The sequence below is a fragment of the Manis pentadactyla genome, chromosome 16, assembly GCF_030020395.1.
Source record: "Manis pentadactyla isolate mManPen7 chromosome 16, mManPen7.hap1, whole genome shotgun sequence".
Classification (NCBI taxonomy): domain Eukaryota; kingdom Metazoa; phylum Chordata; class Mammalia; order Pholidota; family Manidae; genus Manis; species Manis pentadactyla.
The window spans coordinates 12,802,300-12,815,575 of NC_080034.1; the positions used below are offsets into that span (position 1 = coordinate 12,802,300).

Sequence of the window (13,276 nt, forward strand, 5' to 3'; positions counted from 1 at the left end):
AATGATGCTCTTGATGTCCTGCTTGCTCCCAGGTATTTGTTCCCCCATCCTTGGGCTTCCATCCCCTTGAAGTGACCTCACACTTACAAGATGACCAATAGGATCCTCACCATCCCATTTGCTTTTCAGGAAGTAAGAAAGAGAAAAAGACAAACTGACATATGCCAATTGACTTAAACCTTCTCTTCTTTTGAGTTCCTAATTGTCATGAAAAAAATCTACTGTAAAAGGTCAATGATCAGGACGTAGTTACAGGCACGCCCTCTTTGAATAGAGGACTACTAGAAAATGCAGTTTTCTTTGCCAAGTTCATTCCACTCCCAACAAAATCAGCTTTCTGTTGGTGAGGAATAAGATGAGAATGTGAATCAATATAAGAATAGGCAAATGGCAGATTCCACCACAAGACTATGGATAATAATTAAACAACTTAGAGTAGATAGTAAGGGAAAAAGCTCATGTGATGGAGTATGGCAGATCGGGTAACTTGGCATGGAATGCAAGCCTCTAAATGCCAGGAGATGTGCGGGCAGGCAATGGCAGAGACTGGGCAGGTCTGCCAGTTTGTTGATATGATCCAAGCAAACAGGACATTTTGGCAGAGGGAATACTGGCTCTAAAAAAAATCATGTCTGTAGTGCTAACTGTGAGTTCAATTTGGAATGTTAAGAATCTGGTCACAGAATCTGACTGCCTGTACTGTACAGCTAGTAATTTACCCAAGTCATAAGTGTGTTTCCAACTTGTTTTCCTTTGCTTTTAATTTTCCCTCTAGTGAAAATTACTTAAAACATAAAAACTGAACTTTTAATTCAAGAGTCCTATTAACAAATGATCTATTAAGTTTTCCAGCATTATGAAAGAAAATAAATAACATTTTCCTAAAAAAAACTTTATCATCTACCCATATGGAACCTTGCACAATTTCAGACATCCTAGTAATAGAGCAAGAAATCAAATTCATTTCAGTGTCAGGCCAACTTTCATGTATTTAATCCTATACTAAAAAGTGAACTCTAGCATTTTGCTGAATGCATAAATGGATATAAAATGACTGGATGATAAAAAGGAATCAAACTGCACTATTCATGTCTCAAAGCACATGGAAAATTGTTTAAACCTGAGCAAACATTGTAATGAGTGTCATCAGCAAATTATTAGAAAACTAAGATGAAAAGGGACTTAACCCAGAAATATGAGGACACATTGAATGTAGGAGATTACTTGGAAAAGCGATATAGGAGGACTACCTGTGGAAAAGTGATTAGAATTACTAGGGCTCGTCCCAAAAGACAGAACTAGTTTAAATAAATATATATAAAATATATATTTATATATTTTACCTATATATATATATACATATAGGAAAAATATATAAATTGACTTGACCTATAAAAATCATCAAAGATACTCTTAAGACATCAAAGATACCTATACCTGGGGTTGCATAAACAATCTGAATAATTATCTGTATGAGATATATTTTATTTGTTTGTTTATAGTAAGAATTCATATAAATATTATAGATATTGAGTTAACCCCTCACATTTCCACTAGTTCTGATATCATTCCAATGATCTTTTCTAGTTGGTTGACATCTTCAGGGCTCTGGGGAAAACAAAGTTTGTTAAAAAGAACATCTCTTTCAAAATATGACTATCATTTCACTGTCATCCAACTCATATGGGTGCTTGAAAGACATGATGATTAAGGAACCTTATCCCAAACCTACTAAATAATCTCTGGAGTGGACACCAGCAATCTAAAATTTTTTTTGAGCTACTGAAATGATTCTTAGTACACTAAAGATGGAGAAAGTTTGGTACTGAGTTGCTGACATTCCTCTATTACTTTTGTGTTGTCTTTAGAGGGTGGCACACAGGTGGCATTCAAGTCTCTTTCTCACTCTTCATGCCAACAGACTGCATCACTAATTCACATGGCACCCTTGACTACTAAACCCAGAATAAGCCTTAGAATCCTTCTCACCAGTATAGTTAGCAAGACTTATCAACTGGTGTGAAGCTTACTTGTCAACTCAATGGTAATTTTCAATAAATACTGACAGAATTTGATTTAATAAAATTACTACTGCATACTTACATTCCCTTGGTCAAGAGTACAAATCTGAGCTCCTTAATAGTCTCTAAACTGAAGGAAATGGATAAAGGCCTCAACTTGTTTTTTTTTCTCAGGAATAAAGGAACATTTACCCCTAGCCTGAATGTTGAAACTTAGCTAATTGAAATAGCCATAGTCTGTTATGTACTAAATTGTCTTTACTCTTAATTAAAAACAAACCTCTGAATCTGTGAAAGGTAGACAGTGTTGGACACTGGAGGTCTAGAGTTACAATAAATTAGGACCAAGATAAGGAATTTGATAAGCCAGGATCATGTACAACCCAGAGTTAAGGGCAGTAGATATGAAGAATATTGTAAGCAGAAACAAATCTCAAAAATGTGGAGATACCTAAAATCATAAAAACATGAGTTACAAACCTGGTTATACTTCATATTACACTTTATTTCTTGTATGTGGGTGCCCATAAGGTCATCTGTTTTATTCATTGTTGAAAATATTTTTTTTAGAAGCTAATTCAGGTAGGTTTTCTTCTTGCTATCAAACAAGATATGAAGATGACAAAATTTCACATTTATTGAAGTAAACTGACCCATATAAATGTAAAATGAACTTAAATTTAAAAGGAAGCAATTTTTTTGCCACTGACATGTAAATATAACATATATATTATTATTTTATGCTTTGGGGAGCTATGACTATAAAAGTAAATCATATGATTTTGACATCTAGATGTCAGTTACATTAATTCAGAGCACTTTAAGAGCTTGGAATAGATTAATATAATTCTTCTTAACAGACTTTTAAGCATGAAAGCTTCACTGACTGCTTTAACCAAGTCAAGGTCAGCCACTGATGTGAATTACCTGTTGCTGTCTACACTCAGTAGAAAGAAAAATCATATTGGTCAACTTCTCTTTACACTAACTGCATTTAGATTTTAAAAATTATCATTATTTAGCAAGTAAAATTTAGGAAACTTTTAAGCCTAACAAGTACATAATAAAATACAGGAGAATAATATTCTTTGTGAAGTGTAATTTTGTTTAATAACTCAAAAATACCTTACTTTAAAAACTGATAACACTATTGTCTGCAATTCTTGTGAATACTAATAAGAATTTGCTTTCTTACTTAAATGTTAATTCCATTGAAAAGGAAAAATCCGTGTCTATCTGTAACAGTTATATGGTTATAGTTGATTTTTTTCCCAACAATCCAGCATATTTTGGAACACTATCTTTAGTTAACACACAATGACTACCATTGCTTTAAGTGTAAAGTAGTATTATTCACTCTGTGCAATATTGTAAAGTAGAAGCATGGGGCAAAAGTGCACATCTCAGCTATCCAGATATTTTCCTCATACCTCTTAGCTATGTCAGAACTAGATTACCAAATACACACAATTTCTTAGGAGAATGCCAGTGTTGCCATAATAAAAGAGTACCACATTTGAGCAATTAGAGGAAGAATGTTAGTTTCAAAAGCCCTATATCTTTAACATTCTACTGGACAAACACTTTTAGCCCTGTGATCTCACACACCTTTTAAGTAACATTCTTAAAAATAAATTAATTCATAGTAAAGCTCCCATTTCCTGTTGAGTCTTGCTTACTCTTCACCCTACCTTTTCTGTCTCTGCTAGCCACAATTTACCTCACCTTCTATATCCAGGCCACTATAACTCCTATTTATTCTATATCCAAAGCTTATTCCAAGTTATTTTTCTACAACTTCCAGTGCAAGGCCTCAGTCCAGGCAAGTATTATCTATTACCTGAATTTTGATAAGAAACTCCTGGAAGTCTTCACCCTCCTGTCCCCTCTAATTCAAATTTTACTTCCCTGCTTACAACAATTCGGTGACTTCACATTTTGCTCAAGATGTAAAAATGCAAACACATTTTCACTACCTTTTGGGTTCTGCATGTTTGACCACTCCCCACCCCTCTGTGTTTATCACATTCTACATTTAAAGCACCTAACATGTCTCTCAGTGCTTCAAGGATATCACAGCCTTTGCTGTTTGAGGACTGTCATACATTTTGTTTTGGCATTCTTCCCTTCCTGGAATTTTTTTCTCCCTCTTTTCTTCTCAAGGCCAGCTTTTCCTCACTGTCCAGATCTCAGCATATATGTTACTAGCTCCCAGAGCCATTGCTAACCATCCTTTCTATAGCAGGTCTTGGCTTATCTCTATCTCTATCTTGTTCATATTGTTGTTTCCTTTATGACATTTATTTTAGTTACTAAACACTTATTATATTATGTGATTATTTTAACCTGTCTCCCCAAACAGAATATAAGTTTCTTAAAGGTAAAGATTGTTTCTGTTTTGTTTACTTATTCTTTTGTAGAGGCTATCACGGTACCTAGCACATAGTAGATGCTCACTAGTTTTTGCAGATACGGTTGAAAAATGACTACTGTGTATTCATTCTGGCTTTTTTACTTGCTTATTTTTAAATAGCTTTGTGACCATAAATGTCATAAGATATATCCAACACAAACTTCTGAGTTACATAAGTGTAAATAAATTTAAATTATAGTGTAAAATATTGGTTGTACTATCAGGTTTCAGTAAATTATTTTTAGTTTATTTTCCCATTATATCTCCTAGCCATATTTAATTTTTAAATAATTTTAGAATTACAGAATATTTGCAATAGTAAGGGAATTTTATATACCCTTACCCACACTCTCCTAATATTAATATATTACATAACCACAGTGCAATTAACATTCATACAATAATGCTAAAAAAAAACCTACAGACTTTATTCTAATTTCACCAGCTTTTCCCCTAATGTCCTTTTTCTATTTCTGGATCTACTAAGGATCCAACATGGCATTTAATTGCTGTGTCTCTTGGTTTCTTACAATGTTTGACACTCAGTCTTCGTCTTTCAAAATCCTATAACTTCTGAAAAAATTAAGTCAGATATTTTGTACAATGTCCCTCAATTTGTGTTTGTCTGTTTTCCTCAAACTTAGATTGAAATTTTATATTTTGGGCAAAAATACCATAGAGATGATGTGACCTTATCAGAGAGCACATAATATCAACAATTCATTTTTTTCCTTGTGATAAGAAATTTTAAGATTTATTACCTTGGCAACTTTTAAATATGCACCACTTTGTTACTGACTATGGTCACCAGCCTGTACATTACATTCCCATGACTTATTTTATAACTGGAAGATTGTATCCCTTGATCCCCTACCTCTAAGCCCTCTCCTGTCTGGCAACCACCAGTCTGTTGTCTGTATCTATGAGTTTTGTTTTTAAGATTCCACATATAATGAAGTCATATTGCATTTGTCTTTCTTTGACTTATTTCACTTAGTGTAATTACCTCATAGTCTTTCCATGTCGTAAATGAGAACATTTCATTCTTTTTTGTGGCTGAGTAATATTCCATTATCTTGGCTACCGTGCACAATACTGTAATGAACATGAGCAAGCATTAATCTTTTCAAATAGTGTTCAATTTCTTTGAACAAATACCCAGAAGTGGAATCGCTGAATCACATGGCAGTTCTGTTTTTAATTTTTTGAGGAATCTCCATACCGTTTACCATAGTAGCTGCATCAATTTATATTCCCACCAATAGTGCACAAGGGTTCCCTTTTTTCCACATCCTCAGTAACATTCGTTTTTCCTTTTTTTTTTAATACTAGCCATGGTCACAGGTGTGAGGTCATATCTCACTGTGGTTTGACTTGCATTTCCCTTATGATTAGTGATGTTGAGCATCTTTTCATGTGCCTACTGGCCATCTGTGCTTTCTTTGAAAAAAATATCTATTAAATATCTTCTGCCCTCTTTGTAACAGGACTTTTTTTTTTTTTTTGCTATTGAGTCATATGCGTTTTTAATATATTTTGTATATTAAACCCTTATCAGACATATGATTTCCAAAAGTTTTCCCTTTCAGTAGATTGCATTTTCATTTTGATGATGGTTTCCTTTGCTGTGCAGAAGCTTTTTAGCTTGATGTCATCCCATGTGTTTATTTATTATTTTGCTGTCTTTGCTTTTGAAATAAGATCCAAAAAATCATCAAGATTGATGTCAAGCAGCACACTGCCTATGGCTTATTCTAGTTTTATAGTTTGAGGTCTGACATTTAAGCATTTAATCCATTTTGAATTAATTTTTGTGTATGGTGTAAGATAGTAGTCTACTTTCATTCTTTTGCAAGTGTCCAGTTTTCACAACCATTTACTGAAGAGACTGACCTTTACCACTGTATATTCTTATCTTCTTTGTTATTAATTAATTGACAATATTTGCACAGGTTTATTTCTGGGCTCTCTATTCTTCTCCATTGACCTATGTGCCTGTTTTTACATCAATACCAGTACCACAGCATTTTGATTACTATAGCTTTATAATATAGTTTGAAATCAGGGAACATGATGCCTTCACTTTTGTTTTCTTTTCTCAAGACTGTCTTAGCTATTCAGGGTCTTCTGTGATATTATAAACATTTTAGGATTATTTGTTCTAGTTCTGTGAAAAATATCATTGGAATTTTTAAAGGAATTACACTGAACCTGTAGATTGTTTTGGGTAATATGGACATTTTAGCAATATTAAACCTTCCAATTCATGAGCATGGACTATCTTTACATATATTTTTGTCTTTTTAGATTTCTTTCATCAATGTCTTATATTTTTCAGTGAATAGGTCTTTCACCTACTTAAATTTATTCCTAGATATTTCATTCTTTTTGATTTAATAGTAATGGGACTATTTTCTAAATTTCTCTTTGTGATAGTTTGTTGCTAGTTTATAGAAATACAACAGATTTTTCCATATTGATTTTGTACCCTGCAACTTCACTGAATTTGTTTATTAGTGCTAATAGTTTTTCTGTGGAGTCTTTAAGGGCTTTTTATGTATAAAAGCATGTCATCCACAAATAGAGACAATTTACTTCTTCCTTCCTAATTTGGATGCCTTTTATTTATTTTTCCTTCCCGACTTCTCTGGCTAGGACTTCCAATACTATGTTGTATAAAATTGGTGAGACTGGGTATCCTCTTGCTCCTGATCCTTAAGAAAATGTTTTCACCTTTTTAATCATTGAAAAATGATGGGCTTGTCATACATAACAGCTGTGGGCTTGTCATATATGGATTTTATTATGTTGAGGTACATGCCCTCTATACCCACTTTGTTGAGAGTTTTTATCATAAACAGATGTTGAATTTTGTCAAATGCCTTTACTACATCTATTGAGATAATCATATGATTTTTATCCTTTATTTTGTTAATGTGGTGTATCATATTGGTCGATTTGCAGATATTGAACCATCCTTGCATCCCTGGAATAAATACCTCTTGATCACATATATGATTCTTGTAATGTATTACTGAATTCAGTTTGCTAATATTTTGTTCAGGATTTTTGCATCTATGTTCATCAGGGATATTAGCTTATAATTTTCTTTCTTTTTTTTTTGTGTGTGTGTGTGCAGTGTTCTTGTCTGGTTTTTGTATCAGGGTAATGCTAGTCTCATAAAATGAGGAATTCCTTTCTAAACATGTTGACAGAAAGGCACAATTCTCCAACTTTCCAGAGTGAGTACCTTCCCAACATTTTTCACACAACCACAATGATGATCCCACCAATGAATCCAATGGCTAGTAAGATACTGTGATTCCAACTAAGGTCAATGCCATCAAGCCATCTTTTTCAACTGCTGCCTGTGTCTCTCCACCTAGTTTCTCTATTGAGTGAACAGATGCCATATTGGGGGTTGTGGTGCTCTGGATTTTGTCTTGGGCATAGTCTTTGCTTTCTGTAGCTGGCAGATCCTTTGTGTGAATGTCTGTTATACTCTCTGTACTTGTTGACATGAGAGCTGTCAAGCCAGCAGACTTATAGGGCTCTTCACTGGCACCTGGGGTCACCATGCCATCTTCCAAACCTGTAATCATAATGTCATACTGTGTTGGCTCCTTCTGCCCAGACTGAGCAATGTGCTCTCCAAAATGATGAGCAGAACTAGCTCCTTCCACATCTTAGTTGACCTGTTCTTTTTGAGGTCAAGCAGCTAGTTTCTATGCTATGGAAGATTAAAAAGCTCTATAGCCTCAAGGCCCTTTCCTGGTGGAACACAAGAGTAGAGATGGAATATAGGAAGCAAAATCCCCAGTGCCAGAGGAGTCCCCAAGCTTTCTGTACCTGCAACTCTGGAGAAGCGAACTGTGCAGTCAAGAACTTTCTGAGCACAGTCATAAATTATCTCTCCCAAAGAGGGCAGGGAGCAGTCTGCTGTAAGTTGGTCTTAGTTCAGGGCTTACTAGGCCCACCCTCTAGCTCTTTAGTCGGTGTGAAAATATAACTTCAGGCAAGGTATGGGTTCATACTGGATAGGGCTGCCAGGACATGTGGAGGGCCCTGAGCAGCAGTAAAATTGGCTTTATTCTGTTCCCCAGCAAGTAGGTAAAGGGGGCATATGAAACAAGTGTTTTGTTTTTAATTTATAAATTATATGTATTATCCTGTTTTTTAAGAGTAAGGCATAAAGCTAGATTTTTCTTGTTATGAGAAGTAAACTGCCTCTTGTTAGACAGAAATTTTAGAACCAAGTATGGGATTGTTTATGTAAATATTGGTTGGACCTGATGGTTTAGGAAAAAAAAAGTGGTCATCCTCAGCAGGATGGGTCAAAAGTAGCTCACACTGGTAAACTGTGCCCTTGTTCAGGAAACCAGAGCACACGGGCCCCTGGGGGCTGCCTGAACCTGGTGGGCAGCTTTGTGGACTCAGTGGCTTTGGCTCCTGACTTTGGATATACAACCGAGATGCTGGGGACTACAGATGTACATAAATGGATGTCCACCTGCCATTTTTGGCTTGAAGATGGAGTAGGCCATGGGAAAAGACAAGAGTGGTCTCTGAGAACTGAGAGTGATCCTTAGCTGAGGGCCAGCCAGCCTCAGGCCTACAACCACACAGAACTGAATTCTGCCAAATTCTTGAATAAACCTGGAAATAGATTCTTCTCAGGAATCTCCAGATAAGAACCCAGCCTGGCCAATACTTTGATTTTTACCTCATGAACACAATCAATCCTGCCTGGATTCTGACCTATAGAACTGAGAACTACTAAGTGAATGCTCTTTAAACCACTGAGTAGGTGGTAACTTGTTATGCTGCAACTGAAAACTAATACAGGCATCTTGGCACGACCTCTGTATGAGAGCTCTGTCTTCATCTAAGAAAACCTCAACAGCCTAGGATTTAAAACAGTTAAATCACATGGTAGGAGAAGGAATGAAGGTGAGATGCAAGGGGACAAAAATAGACTCAGCTTCCCATCGTTTGAAATAATATGATATATATATGTATTGGTCTCTACCCTCATTTCTTGAGGCAGAGCTCCAAAGACCACTTGCAAATAAGGATGCAAGGAGAATCTTTTTTTCTGACATTTAATCTTCGATCCCAGTTGCCAACAGAGAGCTCCTAAAACCTGTGTAATGTCCTGAATGATAGGAGCATCTAATGCGGAACTCCTCAATCAATTAGAATACCCTGAAGTGTCTTTTGTTTTAATAAGGTGACTCTTGGTGGGCTCTTAGATGGGGGCTGATCACCAAAAAAACCAACTCATGGTTAGAAGTTTGGGATTTTCAGCCCATCCCACATTCCCCAAAGAGAAGAGAGGAGCTGAGAATGCAGTTATTTAGCAATCATGCCTATATGATGAAGCCTCCATAGAAATCCCAACAGTATGAAATTCAGAGAGCTTCACATCAGTGTGCTGGGAGGGTGGCACACCAACCAAAGGGACAAGAGCTCCTGTGCTCTGGATGCTTCTGGGCCTTGTCCTATGTACCTCTTCATCTGGCTGTTCATATGTACCCTTTATCATATCCTTTATTATATAATAAATTGGTAAATGTTAAAAAAAAGTGCCCCCCATTAACACAAACATCATCTCCTCAGCCAGATACTGAAAGACTTCAATACATCTGCTGTTCGTGGGGTTTTGTTTGTAATGAGACTTCTGTGCAGCTTTTGAAAAGAAGTCTGCAGACTTCATCTGGATGAAGGCATTTCCTGATGGGCATCCCTGGTGATTCGATACCATGTGAGCCTTGTGAGTTGGAATATCTGTGGGAAACTCCCAGAATGCCCAGCATGTCCTCAACTGTGTTCACATAGGGAAGATCTTGAAAGCATATACAGTGTCTAACATTTGCAGGGGCACAAACTGCTGAGGTGGTACTGGAATAATGTAAAGGGCTGGAAATGGAGTGAGAGGGGCCAAGGAAAACTGATTCAGAACCTGATGAACTCTAACTGCTATGCTTCTGATGAGTTAAAAGGTACGTTATACCTAACAAGTTCTTATCCTTCCTCAGCGCACTCTGGTCATATTCTTCCCAAGACAAGGAGACGAAGGCATCCCTTGTTGCCCTACCCCCCTGGGTAGGTAACAAATAGGAGGTCTTACTTCCTCCCAGTAATGGGACAATCCTGTTTAAAGAAGGCCAGCATTTCATCACCTGTGGCCATGAATGGGAGCCTCTGCATACAAACTGGCCTACCTCACTGGATATACCTCCAGCACTATTAAGAAAATCTTCACTTACTGTTTTGTAAACCTCAGCATATGGGGTCTCCGTGTGATGTCTGTGCCTCTGTAGTCCTAGGTCACTGTGCTCCTCAGTTAACCTAACCAGGGCTTCACTATTCCTTCCACCCTGGCCATTCAGACAAAGCGCTGCACCTCCCTCGGCCACACTGAGTCTTTTGAAGAATCTTGCAATGTTTTCCTCTGAACACCGCCATCATAAACCTCCAGCCCTGACTACAGTGTTTATCATCAGTAAGTTCCATCCTGCTGCCAGTGCCACTTTGGTATTTGTAATTTACTCTCTCTGGATCTCTAAACCTGTTATTATAAGACTCTGAAATCATTGCTAAAATTATATTCCCCACATCTTCAACTTGCGAGGCTCCATACTGGGAGACTGGACTATTCTTCTCAAAACTTAAACACGTTGTCATTGCTGCACCATCCAGTCAACATCAGGTGAACCGGGGCAACGCTTCCTGAATGATTTTCAAAGATCAAAAAGGAATAGAAGCATTCAGGCAAAGTACATTTTTCCTGAAAGCCTCAGGATGCAGGTTCTCCCTGACAGGAAGCTACCCATCAGTACAGAGACAGAAGGCGGTCTGTGCCCCAACTTTCAGTTCATTGCTCACTGACTGGTTTACTGTCCCAGGGCTTGGTCCAGCTGCTGTATGGAAGACGGGCTTTTGGAATAGATTTGGCTTCCTTTTTGCAGTTCTCTGTCAGGTCCACCTGATCCAGGTCCTGCAGGACCCAGCAGTGATCCCCAAAAGCACAACTAAGTAACCCAGAAACAGCCTCACGACAAAAGATGAAGAGAAAAGGAGAGTAGGAGAGTGGTGGAGAGGGGAGTAAAGGAGAAGGGAAAACCTATGCTAAAATGCCTTCTAAGATAAAAAGAAGGAGCGCCCACTCTCCACTTCTAGCTGCCCTGGTACAAAAAGGGCTAACAAACCACCCAAGGCCACACCTGACTGCGCTCGTTCCCTGGGCAGGAAGCGCGCAGCTGCTGGCCTCCGAGGGCCCATGAGGGTTCTCAGTTTTCCCTGCAGCCGCTCTGGCCCCACAGGGGCCTCCGTGGGCCTCCCCAGGCACCCCCCGATCTTTCTGCTATATCTCCCCGGGCCGCCTCCGTGACGCCGCACTCTTTGCCCTCAATTGGTTCAGGCTGCTGTTGGTCACCTGCGGCTCTAACGCCATGTCAAGCACCTGGAGGCCGGGGAGGCACGTGGGCAGGTGGATGCCACGCCGGTGGCACACGAGGGCTCCACAATTTCTCCAGCCTCAACGTCCCGCAGTGGCGCCGGCCGGTGGGCGTGAGGCGGCCCTGCGGGGGCTCATTTAGCCGAACTGGCCGTCGCGTCCCTGCACGCATGCGCAGCCACCCGCGGCGGCGCCCCGCAGGCAAGCCCGGAGGGGGGGGGGGTGTTGAGCGGTGGTCAGTGTGAAGGGGACACGCAGCCCCGCGGCAGGAGCAGCCCTCCCGGCGCCAGGGTCCCGCGTGGAGCGGCTCGCGACTCCCCGGCCGACGGAGGTGGCGCCCGGCCTGGAGGGACGCCTGGTGCGGGGGCTGAGCCGGCCTGGGCAGAGAGCTCTCCGGGCCTGCCGAGAGCGCCGGGGGGCTGTCGCCGAGGCCTCTGCACGGTGCTCAGGGCCGGCCGCCTCCCCCCAGTCCGTCCCTCGGGAAGGAGCCACCCAGCCGCCACCGCGAGCGAGGCCGGTGCAGCCTCCCGGTGTCCCACCCGAGGGCGCGGAGCTCGGTCTCCGGGCTCTGCCGGCGCCGTGCCCGGGGTCGCCCTGGGCGTCCAAACAGCGCACGGCCATGCCCGTGGGCCCGGGCCGGTGGGCCCTTAAGCTGCCCCGCGCTGCCCACCGCGCGCAGCACCTGCCCGGCGCACCCACACGCTGCCCTGCGCGGCCCAGCGAACACACGGCCCTGACCTTCGGGAGGGCCCCCGGCGCCCTCGCCGCCACCCCCAGAGCCACCCGGGACTGCTGCCTGCCTAGGGGCTGCCGCCGGGGACCAGGCCTGTGGGGCGCTCAGGCCCCAGCCCGCCACGCGAGGCCCGTCCCGGGGAGCCCTGCCCGGCCCCGCGAGCACTCGGCCTACCTGCCACCGGGACAGCGCTGGCCCGGAGCACGAGGACCTCCGCCCTGGGTGCCGCGAGCGCCGAGACAGCGCCCGCGGGAGGGCCCTCGCGTCCCGGAGGCGCTGCAGGCGGGCGAGCACAGCGGGACCGCGACCTCCAGGGGATCCCGCCCCGCCCCTTCCGTCACGTGGCCACGCGCGAACGGTACGAGGTCGCGCGCCCCACGCCCAGTGTCAGGAGCCCGGCAGCAGCGGCGCCCGCCTCCCCGCAGGCCGAGGCTTCCCCGCGTGCACGGTGAGCTCAGCTGGACCCACCGACGCCCCGCGTCTCGTCCCAGGCCCGCCGCTGTGCTGAGATTCACCTGCGCCAGGAATGAACCAGGAACTCCCCTCAAAAAAAAAGAAGAATGTCCTCCCCAAAATGTCCACAGATGCTGTGAGTAGGTTACCGTACACGACGAGGACTTTGAAGGCAGAATTAAGGTTCAGGACCTTGA

At 41.5% G+C, this 13,276-nt stretch overlaps 2 pseudogenes; both read right to left on the reverse strand.

The window, feature by feature from the left end:
- Positions 1–7,611: 7,611 nt before the first annotated feature.
- On the reverse strand, positions 7,612–8,036 carry LOC118927636 (podoplanin-like; annotated as a pseudogene).
- Positions 8,037–10,009: 1,973 nt separating this feature from the next.
- Positions 10,010–11,890, reverse strand: LOC118927637 (epithelial splicing regulatory protein 1-like; annotated as a pseudogene).
- Positions 11,891–13,276: the final 1,386 nt, after the last annotated feature.